Source organism: Staurois parvus, unplaced genomic scaffold (assembly GCF_062004578.1).
Source record: "Staurois parvus isolate SC_StPar_1 unplaced genomic scaffold, SC_StPar_1.0 ptg000226l, whole genome shotgun sequence".
Classification (NCBI taxonomy): Eukaryota; Metazoa; Chordata; class Amphibia; order Anura; family Ranidae; genus Staurois; species Staurois parvus.
Window position 1 is genome coordinate 3,975,423 of NW_028318022.1, and position 21,377 is coordinate 3,996,799.

General features: G+C 39.3%; 1 protein-coding gene across 1 annotated transcript in view; it reads left to right on the forward strand.

Annotated features, from left to right (window-relative positions):
• Positions 1–21,377, forward strand: part of CSMD1 (CUB and Sushi multiple domains 1) — a 2,075,474-nt gene that overhangs the window by 1,578,004 nt on the left and 476,093 nt on the right. The window lies entirely within an intron of this gene.

The following is a 21,377-nucleotide window of genomic DNA, read 5'->3' on the forward strand; positions in this document are numbered from 1 at the left end:
TAGTGGTTGGTTTAAATACAGCAGCGGTACCCTAATCTGCCTCAATGCCCAGCTCCCCCTTCAGTGCCACATCTGTTGCCTTAAATAATAGGGAGGGAAGACTGGCAAAGAGTATGCTTTGGACATCAAGAAGAGAAGAGGGTCAGCATAGGGCCATACTAAGTAGGGCCAACCATCGGCTTGAACCTTGTCTTTGGACTACTAATGCCACCCCACTATCTTTAGCTGCATCCTTAACCAGGCAGGTGTATCTTCCACAGCTGATTAATTGGAATAATAAATGTCAACAATCACCCCTATGCCCAGCATCTCAATGCTAAGCTTGGCAAAACAGCTGCTCCCATTCCTGCTGGTGGAGTAGGTCCCTTTCTGTCCAGAAGTCCATGTCTGCTCCTCACCTTCTTCTACATTGGCAACATATCTGTATTATTGAACAATGTGGTCAGCAGCAAGTGGTCCAGCAAGCACAAGTATGACTGTTAAATCTCTTTCATGGTGCACTGGGTAAATCTGATGGCAATGGAGAAGGATAGGCCAAAAATCCTGGTAGCTTCTCAGGGGAAAGCTAAGTGGTGGCAGACTCCATGCCAGCTTGTATCAGGCAAGGCAATATAAATATAAATTTTACAATATAAATTTAATTTCAGTGTAGTGTTGCATGACTAAGCAATTTCCAGTTAAAGAAGCACAGTGCTGAATAGCAAACAAATGCCCTGTCATGAAGGGGGTAAAACCTTCCAGAGGTCAAGTGGTTAAACAATTACAAGCAATCAAATTCATGAGCTATTGGATTTCCAGGCTAGACCACTAACTTGAGATGGCACAGCATATGCTTTAGGTCAGGGGCGGACTGACCATTTGGAACATGTAATGTCAGAGAGGGCCTTTAATGCAGTACTGTATAAGATATTTGTGACTGAAAAGCTGATTCTTTTTTAACCCAAAGTTAAGGTGTTCAGTGCATTTGGTACACACTTTTTAAGCACATTCTTTAATTACTGGGTGCCAATGTTTGGTCACTTTGCTGGAGGTAGCTCTACATGCACTTTAGGTACTAGCCTACCCTGCTGCACATGTCATGTGAAAGAGGAAATTTACCACAGATAGCTGTATTGGTGACTGAGAAACTGCATTTTAATAACTCGGGGTGACAGTAAGCAATGTTAAAAGTTGAAATCAAAATAATAAAACAAATTACATAAAATTATATAGATAAAATAATAACATGACTTACAAGATATAAATATACATTCAGTGTGCTATTTCAAAGAAAACAGACAGAAATATAATTCAGATGTGCTCCCCAGTATGAAAACACTTTTACAAGGTGGCAATTAAGGAGGGAGAAACCAGGTTTATGATCAGAAAAAAAATTAAAGTACTTTATTTCACAAACAAAATTCAGAAATATTCAACAAATTCCGTGCCTACTAAATAAACAGCTTTGGTAGGCATCAGTTTAAGAGGGGGGCACAAAGCATGATTTAATCAAATAATTAAAATTAGAGTATTTTTTTTACTGAAAGAATAAATAAAAAAGTGTGTACTCCATGCACACAATGTGAAATGCTTTAGTAGGCTGCAATTTCACAAGGAGACAACAAGCAGGTTTTTAATCAAGAAATCTAAATTTTATTTCACTTCAAAAATAATGGCTCCATGCACAGAATAAACACTTTAACTAGGATGCATTTTGAACAGGACAAACACCAACCAGCTTTTAAAATTAAAAAAATGTAAATAATATGAGTGATTTTTTTTTAACTAAAACACATACAGTATATAGGGGGGATTTACTAAAACTGGTGCATGCAAAATCGGGGGTAGATCTGCCCAGAAATCAGTCAGCTTCCACGTTTTATTGTCAAAGCTTAATTGTTGAAGTTAGAAACTGAATGGCTACCCTGTCTAGCTTCACCAGATTTTGAGTATTTAATTTTGCAAAAGTAATTAAATCGTTTGTATGGCCACTTTTTTAACAGGACCCACACCAGCCATTATTAAATTAAAATATCAACTTTAGAGTGTATTTAATTGTAAAAAGTCCTCACAATATAGAAGTGTGTACATCTTTAAGCCTTTTGACTAGGCTTTTAACAGGACCCATATAAGCTAACTTTTAATTTAAAAAATCAACATGACAGTGTATTTAATTAACTGAGAAAAGCCCCTACACTATTGCAGTAAATACAGCAAATTTTTAAACTTTTTGACTGAGCCAAATTTTTTTTAAAAGGGCCTACAGTGCAACATCCTTTTTTAAAATGAAGAAATCAAATGATAGTTTATTTTACTGAATAAGATCCCAAAATGCAGTAGTGAGTTTGTGCAGAATCTTTAAAGGATATGTTCAGCTTTTAGAAAAAAAATAATAAATGCACTTTTTTTGCAGGTTAAAAAATGTGCATTTATTATTTTTGTCTGCAGGAGCCTATAAACCATTTCACCAGCGATCAGCAGATCGCTGGTGCCATGCAGGTTTCCTGCAGATCTGTCAGTATATCTGCTTGCTCACATGGGATGACCAGCACCTTAGTAGTTCATTGAGGACTGCAAGCTGACAGCCTCTAAGGATGTCGGGACTTATAGTCTCTCATTCACAGATGACAGTAAATGAGTGACATGGCTGTGTGGGCGGAGCCCCACATGGCCACATTTAAAAAAAAATTTGACAGCTAGCGAGGGGGTAGAAGATCCCCTGCTAGCTGTCAAAGCAGGGATTGGTGGAGCCAGTCTGATCATTACATGTTACACTCTGAATATAGGTGTAACATCTAACATGTTACAAAAGGTGAACTCATCCTTTAAACACTTTGACCAAGCCATTTTGTCAACAGGAACTACATCAATTAGCTTTTAATAAAAAAAAATCAGCAATATAGTGTATTTATTTCACTATATACATAATATTGTAATGAGAATGTGCACAGTTTTTGAACACTTTAACTAGGCCACTTTTTCAACAGGACAAACAGCCACCATTTTTAAATCAAGGATCAACATCAATGGTATGTATTTCAAGAAATTCCCTAAAATATTGTAAGTACACAAACAAAAAAGCAGGGATTTTTAGGTGCACAGAGACTTTCGGTACATGTATATATAAAGACAAATTGTAAACTTTTACTAGTGTAAAGCCTAGGCAGGCATGTAACAGTGGCTGATTGAAAAGTACATTTATTAAATACTTTGTTTTTTTCCTAATTTCAGACATAGATATTTCAATAGTATGCCAGTTTCAGGTTTGATCTATTGTGATTCACAAGAATGTCCACTTCATTAGGAGCAAACAATAGAAATAACATGTCTAAAGAGGTACAAACATATTGTTATAATTAGTACAGTATTTACAGTACCATCATTATATCTTACATAAATATATGCGTGACTGAAGTATTGCTGATGTTGCGGCTGCCATGACCAATTACTTCCATAACCCGTGTACCATACTGCTTATTTAAATAATGACACCACCACATATCTGGGATTTACATGGCCATAGCAGCCCTTTTATTAACAACTATATATAACACTTTTAATACTATTTTACTTAAACAAAACTTTACAACCATAAAGTACCTAACTGACCATCTCCTTTGTCTCAGGTTAATGAAGGCCCGTTTTTACTATAGCTGTATCGGCTGTATCAACCACCATGTTCCTATTTCGACCCCTAGCCGCAGTTACAGCGGCTCAGGGACAATTTGTTATCCATTTTAACACCCAATGCAGCCTGATCACTGATAGCCCCTTACTGATGTCACTTCATAGGGAAGGCACACCCATACCGAGATGGACCCTACCCAATACACTCCACCTACTGTTTTAACCATGCTGGCCTACAAGAACCTGAGACCCCTGCCTACTGCTATGACAAAACAAATTATACCCCCCAACCACACACCGACAACCAACCCATAGCCCACATCACCCCTTGAAGCCCCCAGAGAAATACAACACAAGGAAATTACCCCAATGACCTCAGAAATAAAGGATGGGAGGGAGGGAGGGTCTTCTACACTGACCATGGTCCCACTGACCCTCTAGGAACTCCTCCCTTCTACCAGACCAATGCTGCCACTCCCAGCCACACCCTTACCACCTTTTGTCCAACAATAAGGTAAGCTTTACATTTACTTTAAAAGTAACCTATTAAACTGCCTAACTGTAGCCTCCCCAGCCAACTCAGTCATGAAGGTCGTACACTTATGCTACTCATACAGTTCCTGGCCTTTTTCTTTCTATAAATCCAGCTCTTAATGCTTACAGCAGTCAACATTAAAACCATAAGTGTCTAGGAAAGTGCCTAAATGTTTTTCCTGCTGGGGACTGTGGGTATGTTTTGACATGGTTGGGACACTGCCCCTGTATGTCAGGTTTGGTAAGTTTAACATCTGTGGCCACCATGCCCCTTTGAGGCTATTTCTATTATTTCTTGACCCCAAGCTGGATGAATTGTTGGAGCCCTTATTCACCCATGTGTGGCACTGTGGTTATTTTTGCTTGGCTGACCACATTGTAGTACCCTAGGTGGCTCTGTCTCTGCCCTTTTTGAGGATTAGGTTCCCTTATATCCACAGATCTTCTGACTGTGCAGTGCGATATCACTGTGCACTGGTGTCCCATGATGTCAGCATTCTGTTTGGCGTTGACATATATCATGATTTCATTATGTCGCACGGGGATGACGCATGCAGCATTGAAGCAATACTCCACATTGCACATTTGGGGTGGGGGGGGAAAGATATAAGGAGGAGGCTTGAAATGGGTAACACTATCTAGTACAGAGAGGTCCAAATGCAGTCCAGAGAGCCATCCAGGTGGAAATATTGGAAGGTAAGGTTACGGGGTTGGGCTAATGTCCCAATGCTCATAGAAGGGTGAATGTTACAGACTATCCATGTATACCACAGGTAGATTTTTTGGCTGATTTCCCTCTCCCTTCTTTGGCTGAAGATGTTGCTGCTGCTGATGTGCTATGGAGTGGCCTCATAGAAACCTACCCAACTACCTACAATTTAGTAGTAATATCTAGGTGTGTGTCATTTTTGGAAAGTTTATGAAGTTACAGTACAAAATATTATTAAATGAAGCAAGTAAAGAACAACTTTTAAAATTTGTTTTGTTTTAAGATTAGATGAATCTGAATCCAGGGAATTACAGTGGCCAATCCATAGGATCCCCCTGAATCGAGCGCTGTTGCTCTTACAGACCTTGAGAAGTATGCATTAGGTTTGGGGGTATACTTCATTGTAGGTTATGTATTGATGGAAATGTTCCATGTATTTTATAAGGGTTTTGAAAATGTCTTATCCTAAACTAAGACTGCCTTTCTTCCTTGTTGCATTTCTTTCCCTCATGGTCCCCAGGCCAGATCTCTAGAGGCACCCCCTTCCTTAGGGTTTTAATGGTGGCTGATTTTTAAGTGTTAAGAGCTGGATCTATAGAATGCATATATTTTTGCATGATATAATGATGGTACCGTGATTATAACATTGTTGTTATGTCTTTTAGTTTAATCAGAGGCTGTTTTTGACAAGCCATCTAGGCTTTACACTAATAAATATATATATATATATATATATATATATATATATATATATATATAATATATATACAGTATCTCACAGAAGTGAGTACACCCCTCTCATTTTTGTAAATATTTTATCATATCTTTTCATGTGACAAAACTGAATAAATGACACTTTGCTACAATGTGTAGTAGTGAGTGCACAGCTTGTATAGCAGTGTAAATTTGCTGTCTCCTCAAAATAACTCAACACACAGCCATTAATGTCTAAACTGCTGACACCAAAAGTCAGTACACCCCTACGTGAAATTGTCCAAATTGGGCCCAATTAGCCATTTTCCCTCCCCAGTGTAGTATGAATCATTAGTATTCCAAGGTCTCAGGTGTTAATGGGGAGCAGGTGTGTTAAATTTGGTGTTATCACTCTCACTCTCTCATACTGGTCACTGGAAGTTCAACATGGCACCTCTTGTCAAAGAACTCTCTGAGGATCTGAAAACAAGAATTGTTGCTCTACATAAAGATGGCCTAGGCTATAAGAAGATTGCCAAGACCCTGAAATTGAACTGAAGCTTGGTGGCCAAGACCAAACAGCGGTTTAACAGGACAGGTTCCACTCAGAACAGGCCTTACCATGGTCGACCAAAGAAGTTGAGTGCACGTGCTCAGCGTCCTCTCCAGAGGTTGTCTTTTTGCAATAGATGTATGAGTGCTGGCAGCATTGCTGCAGAGGTTGAAGGGCTGTCGTTCCAAAAGGAAGCCTCTTCTAAAGAAGATGCCCAAGAAATCCTGCAAATATTTTGCTGAAGACAAGCAGACTAAGGGCATGGATTACTGGAACCATGTCCTGTGGTCTGATGAGACCAAGATAAACATATTTGCTTCAGATGGTGTCAAGCGTGTGTGTCAGCAACCAGGTGATGAGCACAAAGACAAGTGTGTCTTGCCTACAGTCAAGCATGGTGGGAGTATCATGGTCTGGGGATGCATGAGTGCTGCCGACACTGGGGAGCTACAGTTCATTGAGGGAACCATGAATGCCAACATGTACTGTGACATACTGAAGCAGAGCATGATCCCCTCCCTTTGGAGACTTGGCTGCAGGGCAGTATTCCAACATGATAACGACCCCAAACATGCCTCCAAGATGACCACTGCCTTGCTAAGGAAGCTGAGGGTAAAGGTGATGAACTGGCCAAGCATGTCTCCAGACCTAAACCCTATTGAGCAGATGTGGGGCATCCTCAAATGGAAGGTGGAGGAGTGCAAGGTCTCTAACATCCACCAGCTCTGTTATGTCATCATGGAGGAGTGGAAGAAGACTCCAGTGGCAACCTGTGAAACTCTGGTGAACTCCATGTCCAAGAGGGTTAAGGCAGTGATGGAAAATAATGGTGGCCACACAAAATATTGACACTTTGGGTCCAATTTGGACATTTTCACTTAGGGGTGTACTCACTTTTGTTGTCAGCAGTTTAGACATTAATGGCTGTGTGTTGAGTTATATTGAAGGGAACAGCACATATAAACTGTTATACAAGCTGTACACTCACTACATTACATTGTAACAAAGTGTAATTTCTTCAGTGTTGTCACATGAAAAGATATAATCAACTATTTACAAAAATGAGAGGGGTGTACTCACTTATGTGAGATACTGTGTATGTATAAATATATATATATACAGTATATATAAAATATCTCAAAAGTCTATGTTGACCTAAAAAGTATTTTGTTTACGTGTTTCTCGGTTCTTCTATGTTGATACACTTTGCTATGATTCAGATAATGGAATGTGCTGAGTTGTCCTAAAATATTGTAGTTAGTACATGCACAATCTTTTGACAATTAATTTGTGAATGCCATTTTATCAACAGTACCCACACCAGCAAGCTTTTACTTGTAATTAAAAGAAAAATTACCATTACAGAATAATTATTTGTCTGACAAAACTCCCAAAACATTGTAGAGAGTACATGCACAGTTTTTAACCTCCCTGGTGGTATTCCCGAGTGTAGCTCGGGGAAAAGTTTCAGCACCACATGCGGTAACCCCGAGCTACACTCGGGAACACCCTGCAGTGTTGCTCCGGGATCTCTTCTTCGCTTACCTTGTCCTGCACTCCCGCGATGTCCCCACTGCAGCGTCCCCGGCAATGTCCTCCGGCCGATGCCGGCATCTGTCTTCCGGGTTCCGCTCCCTGAGACATCAGGACAGAGGGGGACGGAACTGGCAGAAAATTTAAAAATGCCAAAAAGTGACATTCATTAAATACACTAAAATCACATAGTAACATATTGCTGTATCAAACCATTTCACATACATTTTTCCCCTAGTGCTTTGTCCTGTGCCCTGCCTGCATTTTTACTGTTCTTTCTGCCTTGAAACTTAGAAATGTCCATGGCGTCCAAAAAGCATCCCTTTATGTCAAAAGCGGTTTTAGACCAGCTAGAGAACAGCGATAGTAAATTAGAACTACTTGCAGAATTAAGTGATAATGATTGGTGGGGAAATTCATCAACAGACACTGAAAACGATTTTGCGACTTTGCTCAGTGATGTGCGAACTTGGCACTATATTTCAAATTTTAGTGTTTTTGGTTTGATTATATTATTGAATAAAATGTATTATTATATTATTATTTTTTTTATGATTATTTATTAAATTATAATTTATGATTTTGTGTTTCAAATTTTAACATACCCGGGATGTTTACTAGACTCTTGTTCGGACAGATTTCAGTGACTTATTCCTAAAAATGACAGGCCTACAATAAAAAAAACTACATATTTCCATGCAAAAAATGTACCGCTTTGAGCACAGAAATACTGATATAATCAGACCGCTAGGGAGGCTACTAAGTTTAACAAGGCTGCTTTTTAAACAGAACCCACCCTGACTAGCTTATATTTAAACAAATCAACATACATTAAATGTATTTATTTCAATTAAAAAATTACCCAAAGTATTGTAATCAGTATGTGAAAAATATACACTTTGACTAGGCTACTTTTTCAATCCACACCAGCTATTTTAAATGAAAACATAACATTAAAATGTATTGATTTTCCTTAACCATAAAATAGAGCAACTTTTATAAAAATTCGAAATGACAGTGCAATTATGTCACTTCAAAAAAAAAAACTATTTTACAGTGAATACATGCAGTCATTAAACACCTTGACTAGGCTACTTTGCTAGCCAGACCCACACCAATCAGCTATAAATGAAACTTCAGAATTACAAAGTATTTATTTCAGTCAAAAGCCCCTATAATAATGCAATGACTACAATCTTTGCACACTTTTAGTAGGCCACTTTCTCAACAGGACCCACATTAGCAAGCTTTTATTAATAAAAAAAAAGCAAAAAAAAACAGCAATTGTAATGTATTTATTTCACTGCAATAAGCCTCCAAAATATTGTAGTGAGTACTTGCATAGTCTTTAACTCTTTGCTTGAGTTGTTTTTGCATTTTTTGCACACGTTTTAAAAAAATCATTTTAGGCCTAAAGATTACACACAACCCCCAAACATTATGTCTTTTCTGAAAGCAGACACCCTAGAGAATAGAACAGTGGTTCAATTTTTTTTATGTCACAGGATATTACCGCAAAGGTCTAAGAAATGCAACATTTTAGTTATAAGCACACAAAAATGAATTTTAGGACAAACAAATGCAATAAATTTCCCAAAAATGTCAAAACTTAAATTTGTGTGCACCCATGAAATGGAGATAGTCTTCAGTACCCTATATTTTCTATAGGTGACGCTTCAAAAGCCCCTACAAGTCATCAGTTTAGTGTTACGGAGGAGGTCTTGTAATAGAATTTTTGCTCTTACTCCAGCGTGCGATATGCAACATGTATATCGCAATCGACATTTTCAGGCGTAGGTGCCCCCGACGAATGCATTTATGTTTGTTCATGCGTGTATGTGGGGGTGGGGGGGCCTTAACATTTTTTCGGGCGGATGTTATGTGCTTGGGTGTCACTTTTTTTTTTTTGCAATAAAGAACATTTTTTTTTCATCACACGGGACACAAAGTTCCCTATGTGATGATTTTTAGGTGTCAGGTTCTTTTTAAAGGGTCTAAAAGACCCTGCATGTGTCCTCTGGACTCCTCTGAATGTATTAAAAAAATGCAGATTGCATTGCAATACATTCCTCCCTGGGTATTCTAGCTGGGTAACATGACAAGGGGTGACCCAGAAGTGATGTTATACACATTGCTTTTCAGGTCACAGAAACAAGGGGAGGAGAGCAGACATGCCCACTGGCACCTGCCTGTCAATTTTATACACAATCCTGATAGCTTCAGCCTGTTGTGTGTAAAACCCCCCGCTGTCAGGTCCATAGGACATATTGACCTGGCAGCGAGTGGCTTAAACATTTTGACTAATCTGTTTTTTCAACAAGACCAATAACTTTAATATTTAAATCAAGAATCAGCATTACAGTGTATTTTTTTAATTGAAGAAAAACTAAAATATTGTAGTTAGTACATGCTCAGTTATTTTAAAAAAAATGTTGATGACACTTTTTCAACACGACCCACACCAACCAGCTTTTAATAAAAACTAAAATAAAACTGCCATTATAGTGTATTTATATGAAAAAAAGCCCCTACAAATTGTAGTGGGTTACAGCCTACACACATTGACTAGGCTACTTTTTAAACAGGATCCACACAAGCCAGCTTTTATTTTTAAAAACTCAACATAACAGTGTGTTTATTTTGCTTAAAAAATACTCACAATTTTACTAGGCCAGTTTTGTTACATAACCCACACCAGTTAGTTTAAATGAAGACATTATTATTATTATACTGTTAATTTTCCACTGGCCTTGGGAATCTCAGTAACTTCATTGACCATATATGATATCACCCTCACACCATGCCACTTTGCTTATATTGCAGTGGTGGGGACAGGAGGATGACATTCAGTGGAAGTCAAGTAATAGATTCAGACATGATTTTTTCATTCAATGGGTTAGCAGGCATCAAGCACCATGATTGACGTGGATCTGCATCACTTATTTACATGATTGAGAGCGGATTTACATTGTAGAACCAAGATTGCGATAAAGAGGCCCTTATCCTCATCAACATAGGGACAAGGTGCTTTTCCAGGTGGTCCCTTCTGGCAACGTACCCCTTCATATTGAAGACTGTTTTCCTATATTTATTCAACTGAAAAAAGAATCCTGAATATTGTAGTGAGACCATTAACAGACTTTGCATACTTTTATTAGACTGCTTTGTCAACTTGACCCACACCAGCCAGTTTAAAAAAAAATGTTAGTGTATTTTTTTCATTGTACAAATCCCCAACCATTTTGTAATGATCACATGTACATTCTTTGGGATGATTTTTTCAACAGGATATACACCAGCCAGCTTTTAACAATAAAATCATCATGGCAATGTATACTATATGTGGACAGTCTTTAAACACTTTTACTAAAGACAAACCCCAATGTCTAACGTTCTAAAACCTATCTGAAAAAAAAAAGACAGGAAATTGAAAACGTGACATTAAAAAATGACCCCCATATGAAAAAAACAAGGGGATTTCAGCAGCTAAACAGCAACTGAGTTTGTTGCTGAAACATATACAGTATGTAGATGCTGTATATCGCCCTGCAAACCTTTTTTTCTCTATACATCTACAGTTATTTTAAATTAGTATGCCATATCTAGCATTGGCATGCCCCCTCTTGTAAAGTCTCTGTTTTTAAATTACCGGTAATCTGTGCCTCAGTTAGGAAGTTATAGAAAAGCTTACCAATGGCAACATAGGCAGAAATGAAGAATGGGTTGACTGTGTGTGGTTTTGTTTTGTATGACAATACATTTTTGTACATTTCTTGTATAGGTGTAACAGGGACAGGACATGAGAAAAAATCTTTCCAATAGGCATAATTCCCAACAGACATCATTTTAAGAATATGGCTGGAGCTCAGCTTTAGGACTAACTGGCATAGATGTCATTTCCAAATTCTGTTTCTCTTTGCTAACAAATCCAATAACATTGTACTTAAAGAGAAAGTAAACTGCTGACCAAAAAAATGTGGGCTCTCAGGAGCCTTTAGCCATATTGTTCTAGTAAGCACAGCATATTAGCACATTATGACAGACTTACCTACGGTACCAAAGAAAATATTTTCAATTCTATTATACCAGTGCGGCTCTTCATTCCCAGTACTTCCATGCTATCCAGCCGCTTTTCTGGGTTTGAAGTCTCTGACCACTTGACTGGCCAGGCCCAGGTGATATAACTATTACATATGCACATATACGAAGAGGTTACTTCATCCCAGCACCTGCATACATAAAAAGAATTACTGACAGGCAAGGAGAAACATCTATACTAGAGGAGCCATACACAGTCTCAAAAGTCCACCTGTCAGCACTTTTTAATAGTGACTTTACTTTCACTTTAGTAACTTTAAGGGTAGTAATGTAAGGTGACTACTGTGTGCTTGCTAAACTTAATACAGTGTTCTTTCTCTTACCTTAGCTGACTGTAAAATTAAATTGCAATATTTAAAGTTCTTTCAGAGGTATCACTATTTAAACACTGCTTAAAGATTTTTTGCAGTACAAAACACTGAGCAGGGATATATTGTGTACCACAATGAGAACAAATATATGTTAGAAAAACACATACAATGTGTTCCTCACTTCTTTCTTATGTTAAATTCATATTGTAATAGTGTCAAAGACTTTTGCACTGCCTGGCCTTTCTTCACAGTCAACAGAACAGGCCTCAGCTCAGTTAACAATACCCACGAGAGGTCTGCCAAATGCCATTATACAGAGTATCTGCACATATCAATATTATTAGGCACCATAAGGTGTATTTGGAAAAATAATTGCAGAACTATTTATCCTATGAAACTGCATGTACATGTGTTCTGTGCAATTAGAAGGGAAATAAATGTTACCAGGCCATTTTCGCTCAAAGTCATTTTATTTTTTTCAACAGAAACAATTGAGTACTGTCCGTGATACTTTTTTTATTTGCACTAACATACAATTTTGAGGACAAGCTTTCGGGGTATGTCCCCTTCTTCAAAGTCCAAACAGTACTATTACAAATCACAAAGTTTAAGCAGAATGTTAGAAGGGATTGAGAAAAAAAAAAAAAGGCTACAGATAAGATACATCAAGAGCGATTTATTTTCAATAAATTTACAGATATGTATTTGTAAATTTGTGTCAAGTACAGAAAAAAGCTCTCCCAGATTAATTAGCTGAACTCTTTTATTATGTATTTATAGGCATATACCCATGGGTAAATCAGTATACCAAAAACATATTTTCAGAATTAAAACTGCTCAGATCCTGAAATGCTTTCCTTTCTGTGTAAATAAAAAGATGGTATAACACATTGCAAAGTTATTTACAATTTCACAGAATTCAGGGAAGTAAATACATGGGGATTTTCATCAAGTAAGTTTATAAACTTCATAATCATTCAGATTAATAAGAGTAGGCAAGAAATAATTTAAACACAATGTGGAAATGAATATAATGATTTTAAATCTTGAACATGCAGTATATGCACATTATGACTGTTTAACCACTAGCCTACAGAACACTTATACCCCTTTCCTGCCCAGGCCAATTTTCAGCTTTCAGAGCTGTCGCACTTTTAATGACAATTGCGCTGTCATGCAACACTGTACCCATATGAAATTTGTATCATTTTTTTGAGACAGAGCTTTCTTTTGGTGGTATTTATTCACATCTGGGTTTTTTATTTTTTGCTAAATAAACCAAAAACAACTGAACATTTTGAAAAAAAATATTTTTCTTACTTTTTGTTATAAAATTTGGTAAATAAGTGATTTTTCTCTTTCATTGATGTGCGCTAATGAGGCTGCAGTGATGGGCACTGATAGGCTGCACTGATGGGCACTGATGAGAAGGCACTTGTAGGTGGCACTGATGGGCATCAACAGGCATCACTGATGGGCACTGAAAGGCAGCACTCATATATGGCACTGATAGGCGGCACTGATAGGCAGAACTGACTGGCACTGTTAGGTGGCACTGATAGGCAGCACTGATGAGCACTGATAAGCGGCACTGACTGGCACTGATATGGGGCACTGATATGGGGCACTGATAGGTGGCACTGATTGGCAGCACTGATAGGTGGCACTGACTGGCATTGATAGGTGGCACTGATGGATGAAACTGAAAGGCAGCTCAGATGGGCACTGATATGTGGCATTGATGTGCACTGGTAGGCACTGATATGTGGCATTGATGAGGTACTGATGTGCACTGGCAGGTGGCATTGATGAACACTGACAGCTGGCATTGATGGACACTGACAGGTGGCACTGCTGGGGCTACACTGATCATCAGTGCCCTAAAGATCAGTGTAGATGTCCCCTCTGAGGAATGCTGATTACCGGCTCTCCTCTCCTCACGAGCTGTCAGCGTGACAGCTCGTGAGGACAGAAATGCCAATAACTGGCATTTCCCTATTTACATGCGATCAGCTGTGATTGGACACAGCTGATCACATGACCGAGCCGACATCTTTGGCTCTTTTTGTTGATCGGTGATCTGCTGTGTCCGAGAGACACAGCGCACCACCGATTGCCGTGCTGCGTGCTCCCAGAGACGCGCACGCACGGTTAGAGTGGGAGGATGTCATATGACGTCCTCCCAGAATGAGAGAACCGCCTTCCGTCTGTCATTACCTTATATGGCAGACAGGAGGCGGTTAAGGAAAAACTGAAGAGTTACTCAGGAACAAATTTTGTTAAAAAAAAAATCAGAACTTATCCCTGTTTATAAACACCAACTATTACAGCTTGTCCTACTTTGTGTGGCCCAATACTTGCCATCTACACTGCCATGTGCCATAAGATAGGCTTCTCAAACCCCTTCTCAGGCTTCAGTTCCTATTACTTGAGGCCTCAGATGTTGCAGCAGATGCACATGGAGTCTCTAGTAGTGTTGGGTGATCAGGCCACACATAATGTTTCCAAAGCTGGACCTCAAAATTTATTTTCTTTGTTGTGGGGCAAATCGTGATTTGTGTCTCTTAGTCTGCAGACTACTCCTGTGAACCAGCCATCAGAAATGTTTGTGGCTATTGTCTCTCTGAAATAGTGCACTCTAATTGTTACTTCTTGAATAAAGGCCAGTTCACACCATAGAAATGCAGTCTGGATGCTTTTCTGCATGTCTTCAATGCATGTTTGATGCGTTATGGTGCATATTTTATGTGTTCTAGTGCATTTTTCTCCTCCTTTTTCCTCACCCTCTTTAAGGACGTGTATTCTGGTGTATTTGTGGTGTGTTTAGGTATGTTCTCAGACATTTTACCATGTTCTAGTACAGTTCAGTGCAGAAAAAATGCAGCATGTTCTATTTTTTTTCTGGAACACACTTTAACTGACTGTATTGGTGTGAACTATGCCATTGGAAACCATATAACCTTCTATCCATGCATTTCTGATGCATAAAAAAAACACACTGGACTGCAGGTGGTGTTAACCAACCCTAAAACCTTCTTGGTCTACCTGTTTAACTAGAAAAAGTGATTACTTTTTTTGAGCAGTGTATATTGTATTAATTCAATGAACAGTATGTAAAGGAACACTTTGAAAACACATCAGGTCTCAATGGGAAAAAATATCATGCTGGATATCTATATGGATTGGGTAATGTGTTAGGAATGTAAGGATGCCCCACTGTTTGGTACAAATGAAAATTATCAACCTACAGAGGACTGAATTCACTCCAAAAACCAAAGTGAAAAATGATGCCTCAGGCTAGTCCATTTTGCTGAAATTTCATTGCAGCAACCCAAAATGGTACTCAGTAGTTCGTATGGCCCCCACATGCTTATATGCATGCTTGACAATGTTGGGGCATGCTCCTAATGAGACGACGGATGGTGTCCTGGGGTATTTCCTCCCAAATCTGTACCAGGGCATCACTGAGCTCCTGGACAGTCTGAGGTGTAACATGGCAGGTGTCGGATGGACTGAAAATGATATCCAAGAGGTGTTCTATTGGATTTAGGTCAGGGGAGTATGGGGGCCATTCAATGGTATCAATTCCTTCATCCTCCAGGAACTGCCTACATACTCTTGCCACATGAGACCGGGCATTGTTGTGCACCAGGAGGAACCCAGGACCCACTGCACCAGTGTAGAGTCTGACAATGGGTCCAAGGATTTCATCCCGATACCTTAAAGCAGTCAGGGTGCATTGTCTAGCCCTGACATAAGCAATCTATGAGAGATGGAGATCTACCTGAACAACATGAAAGAGATCAAAGATCACCAGGGTTCAGCGCCATATAAAAAAAAAAAATTAACTAGCAAGGCCTAACTATATAGCAAGGAAAATGTAGAAAAATATAACAAAACAAATGTCATTGTAAAAATACAAACGTATCCTACTTAAAAGTGGACAGTGTCAGTCAGTAGGGTAGTGGACGGTGTCAGTAGAGCAGGGAATGATGTCAGTCAGCAGAGCAGTGGACGGTGTCAGTAGGGCAGAGGTTGTAGTTAGTCAGTAGAGCAGTGGATGGTGTTAGTAGAGCAGTAGACAGTGTCAGTAGGGCAGAGGTTGGTGTCAGTAGGACAGTGAATGGTGCCAGTAGTTTTTATCTTTACATTTTTATTTTTTCATATTTTTCACAGTTTCTTTAGGAGCCCTGTTGAAAGGGGAGCACTTGGGGGAAGGGTCAGGCTGCAAAAAAAGGAGGAACAAGGATGGGAGGGACAGCAGGGGAGGCATTTACTAGAACCGATCCCCTGGATTTTCCTCCTGCAGCAGCTGTACGCTGGTGGGAGGGCGAAAAGGAGATTCTTGCTTTCAGCTGCTCCAGGAGGACAATAAAGGGGATAGTCGAAAGGGAGGTATTTTAAAAATCTGAACTCCCAGCAAGTGGCTGGGGATTGGGATTTTTCTGCCCCCCTTCTACCCAGGTGACCTAAGGCGGCTGCCTAAGCAGCCGTATGCTGGGCGCCAGCATAAGGCTGCTTAGGCAGCTGCCTTAGGACACCACAGTGGGGGCAGAAAAATCCCAATCAATAGCCACTTGCTGGGAGTTCAGATTTTTAAAATACCTCTCCATGGGAGGGAAGGGGGCAGAGGACACTGCTGGGGGGGAAGGGGGTCTAGAGGTTACTGCTATGAGGGAAAGGGGGACAGAGGACATTGCTGGGTGGGAAAGGGGGGCCAGCAGCCAGTAATGTCTTATGCCCACCTTTCCCCCAGCCTACTTCGCTCCTGGTGAAAGCGGAAGACAGCACAGCTCAGGACGGAGGGTGGGAGGAGGAGCTGGACAAATTAACTTTTCATATTAACCCACAGGTGATTGGTTGCTAGGTCAGTCCTAGTAACCAATTACCAGCTTGTTAATATAAAATCTTCTTTTGCCCAGCTCCTCCTCCCTCCTCAGTCCTGTGCACTGAGAATGTCAGCAGCGGAGGAGACTGGGAGGGGGTAGAGGGACCTGTCCGTGGTCGACAGGTAGACCACAATCTACAGGTTGCCCATCCCCCCTCCAATCTAGCCTGTAGAGGTCTGTGTGTCCTTCCATGGATATGCCTCTCCAGACCATCACTGGCGCACCACCAAAACGGTCATACTGAGCAATGTTACAGGCAGCATAACATTCTCCATGGCTTCTCCAGACCCTTTCACATCTGTCACATGTGCTCAGAGTGAACCTGCTCTCATCTGTGAAAAGCACAGGGTGCCAGTGGTGGACCTGTCAATTCCAGTGTTCAATGGCAAATGTCAATCGAGCTCTATGGTGCCAGGCAGTGAGCACAGGGCTCACTAGAGGACGTCGGGCCCTCAGGCAACCCTCATGAAGTCTGTTTCTGATTGTTTGGTCAGAGAAATTCACACCTAGACCTGCTGGAGATAATTTTGTAGGGCTCTAGCAGTGCCCATCATGTTCCTCCTTGCACAAAGGAGCAGATACCGGTCCTGCTGATGGGTTAAGGACCTTCTATGGCCCTGTCCAGCTCTCCTAGAGTAACTGCTTGTCTCATGGAATCTCCTCCATGCTCTTGATACTGTGCTGGGAGACACAGTAAACCTTCTGTCAACATCACGTATTGATATGCCATCCTGGAGGAGTTGGAATGTCTGTGCAACCTTTGTAGCGTCCAGGTATCATGTCATGCTACCAGTAGTGACACGGACCCTAGCCAAATGCAGAACTAGTGAAAAACAGTCAGAAAATATGAGTAGGAAAAAATGGCAGTGGCCTCCACATGTAAAACTGTTCCTGTTTTGCTGGTCCTCTCATTGTTGCCCATCTAGTTCACCTGTTGTTAATTTCATTAACACCAAAGTAGCTGAAACTGATTAACAACCCCCTCTGCTACTTAACTGACCAGATCAATATCCCAGGAGTTTAATTGACTTATTGCTATAGTCTGATTAAAAAGTGTTCCTTTAATTTTTTTGAGCAGTGTATTTCTACCTTTTCTCTGTCAAACCAAAATACTTTAATGTTGATTTTTTTAAATGAAAGCTAATTGTCATCCCTACTAAATTTGCTAAAATACTGGTAATTGTTTTTCTCTGTGAAACTAAACTGTGTTAAGTTGATTTAGGATTAAAGCTGGCTGACATCTTTCCTGGGTAAAAATATGGCTTTCCAAAAATGTTTTATACTGTATATGTAGTCTGTACAATATTTAGCTTGCTTTTATATGTTAAAAGAGGAAAGTAAAAAAACGTCCCAAAAATTATTTCACATATGTTGATAGTAAAAAGGCTTGGTCAGAACATATTGGGGCAAGTTAGTCACAAGTGACAGAGAGAAGGAAACTGTATTAAATATTTTCTTCTCCCAAGTTTTCCGAACAAAAAGAAAATTAATGTTACTAACATTATATTGAATGTACCCTTGTGGACGACATAAATCTGTGTTCAAAAAGACTATAAAAACTTAATCTGAATAAATTGACAGTTCATCCTGGGGGAAGTGATTAAGGGCCGGTTCACACCGTAAAAACGCATTCCAGATTCATTCCGGATGCATTTCTGCATGTACGTTTTTAACACATTTTTGATGCATTCTGGTGCATTTTTGATGCATTTCCAGATGCATTCCAGATGCTGTTTTCCCTGTTTGTTTCACTGACTGGGGTCCAGTGAGTTGAGGATGCACTGCACCTGAAATGCATTGAAGCTGAGCCGCTGACATCACATCCGCTGACATCACATCTGACACCATTTCTGGTCTCTTGGAAAGCATGACAGCTCTGTGCTTATGAGCAATGGTGTGAGAGAAAGGATCCCCTAGTGCAGGGGTGGGCAACTGTGGCCCTCCAGCTGTTGGTGAACTATAACTCCCATCATACCTCTGCCTTTGGGAGTCATACTTGTAACTGTCAGTTTTGCAATGCCTCATGGGACTTGTAGTTCTACAACAGCTGGAGGGCCACAGTTGCCCACCCCTGCTCTAGTGAGTTGTTTGTGCTGGTGCCCCTACTGGCATCTGCTTCAAGTGAGTTCATAAAGTTTTTTCTTTTAATTATCCACTCTACACTAACATTTACTACACTATGGATACTCTTTCTGGGCTTGTTTGCTAACTTATCTTGGGTGAATGAAAATTCATGACAGTGACATCTATGAGCTGGTTGTCTTGAGGGTTTCCATGCAGAGGAGCTGCTATTCCATATACATAATTTGACATCTAATGCTTGTTGGCGGCTTTGTTGGCTGCTATTATCTGGTGAGTGAGGAATTTATCTGTGCACATGAAGGAGCACTTTTATATTTAAATTAGATTTTGTCATGTCATCCTTTATTTTACATGGTGACTGGGGACTTCTACATTCATTCTGTTGGATTTTATATTGAATTTGAATATGTTTTTATTTATTATACTCTGGGCAATATTTTATTATGTATATATGGAATCGTTTGAACACGTTTAATTTTTGGGAAGGGCTAGTGCCTATCTGTAGTTTTTTGAACAAATCTCAATGTTTACTGATGATACAAAGCTAAGCAGGCAATAACTCCACAACAGAATATAGAAGACCTTGATAAAATAGAGGAATGTGCATCTATAAGGCAGATGAGGTTTAATATTGAAAAATGTAATGCACTTGGGTGCTGAAACTATGCATGCAAGTTACTTGCTAGGGGGGAAATCTCCAGGGGAATAGAAGAAGGAAAGGGATCTGGCAGTTCTAATAGATCACAGACTCAGCAATAACATGCAATGCCAAACTGCAGCAAGTAAGGCTAGAAGTGCATTATCATGTATTAAAAGGGTATTCACTCAACCAATAAAACTATCATTCTACCACTTTACAAAACCCTGGTTAGGCGAAATCTTGACTATGCAGTCCAGTTTTGGTCACCAATCTTCAGAAAGGATGTCCTTGAACGGAAGTCCAGAGAATATCAGCAAAGATAATAAAGGGGCTGGAAGACCTCAGTTATGAGAAAACAACTACAAATATTAGGAAGACATGCATAAGATGAGATTTAATCAGAATATACAATCACAATCTTTAAATGGTCACTCTAGCATTTGGGGAAAAATCTTTAATAGAAGGTGTCTGAAGTAGACATGTGGCCCCACAATGAAGTTGGACCAGAAGTGATTCACTCTTAAGCTGCATAAATGGTTCCTTACTGTTGAAGCAGTAAGGATGTGGAACTTCCTTCAACAGTTGTTATCAGTGCGGAATGTATATAAATTCAAAATGTTAGATCTGTTTCTTAATGAACACAATGTACTAGGATATTGAAAATAGTAGAAAATGGTAAACACACACACACATACTAAACTGGACAGACCAGTGTTTTCACTCAACCTTACCAGCTATGTAACTATGTAAAAAAAAATTGAAGGGTAATTTTTGGATTAAAACTGACTAGTATACCTCTTGCTCAAAATTCAGCCTACCCTAATTGTTTAAATAAGGTCAGTGAAGTGTGTTCAATATTCCTTTCTTTTTCAGGTAAATGCATACAGTTTAATATGTTTTGGGGGGCTGAAAATCTGCATGGGGTGTGCCATTTTGTGAAGATAGTGTACTGTTAGTATTAAAATGAAGTCTTTAAAGACTGAAAAATATTGTTTTCCTTTTCTGTAATATATGTGCATATGTAGTATATGTGATTTTCTTGGCTGAAAAGGTGCATGTAGTGTGTCATTTTGAAAATGCAGCCTTCTCCTTATGTTGATATGCAGTCTGTACAATATTTCTTCCTTTTTTGTGAAATATATACACTTTAATTTGTATTCTTTAAATAAAAAGCTACATGCTTTGTATTCTTTTTAAAATACAGCCCACTTAAAGTGTTTAAATACTGTCTATGGAGTCTTGGCAATATTTCTAGTTGTTGTCTCTTAAATAATACACTCTAATTTTTCATGCCTCATCTTTGGAATGTGGGTTGGTGTTTTGACATTTTTTGTGCAATCTTATTAAAGTTTTATTATAATACAGTGTAGCACTGAAAAAAGAAGAGCACAAGCTATACTATGACACTGTTTTTACATTGTTTGGCAATTGGTACGCTTAGGGCTTTAGCTTTATTCATTTTATTTATTTATTTATTTTTGGAAGAGCAAACTTTTCTATAGCTTTTGGATCTTTTGTGACTGCCACTTTTAACTTATCAAGTTGCGAATAATAGGTTTGGGGGTGATGCTGCTGTATTTAAACAAAAAAAGTGAAAGTTATAAAATCACTTACACATGCAAAATGTAATGCCAAAATATGGTGTCTGTGGCACTGTCCGTGAAAAATGTATTATTCCATAACACTTCAAACAACATAAAGGCATTTCCAAATCATCTTTTAGAAAGGA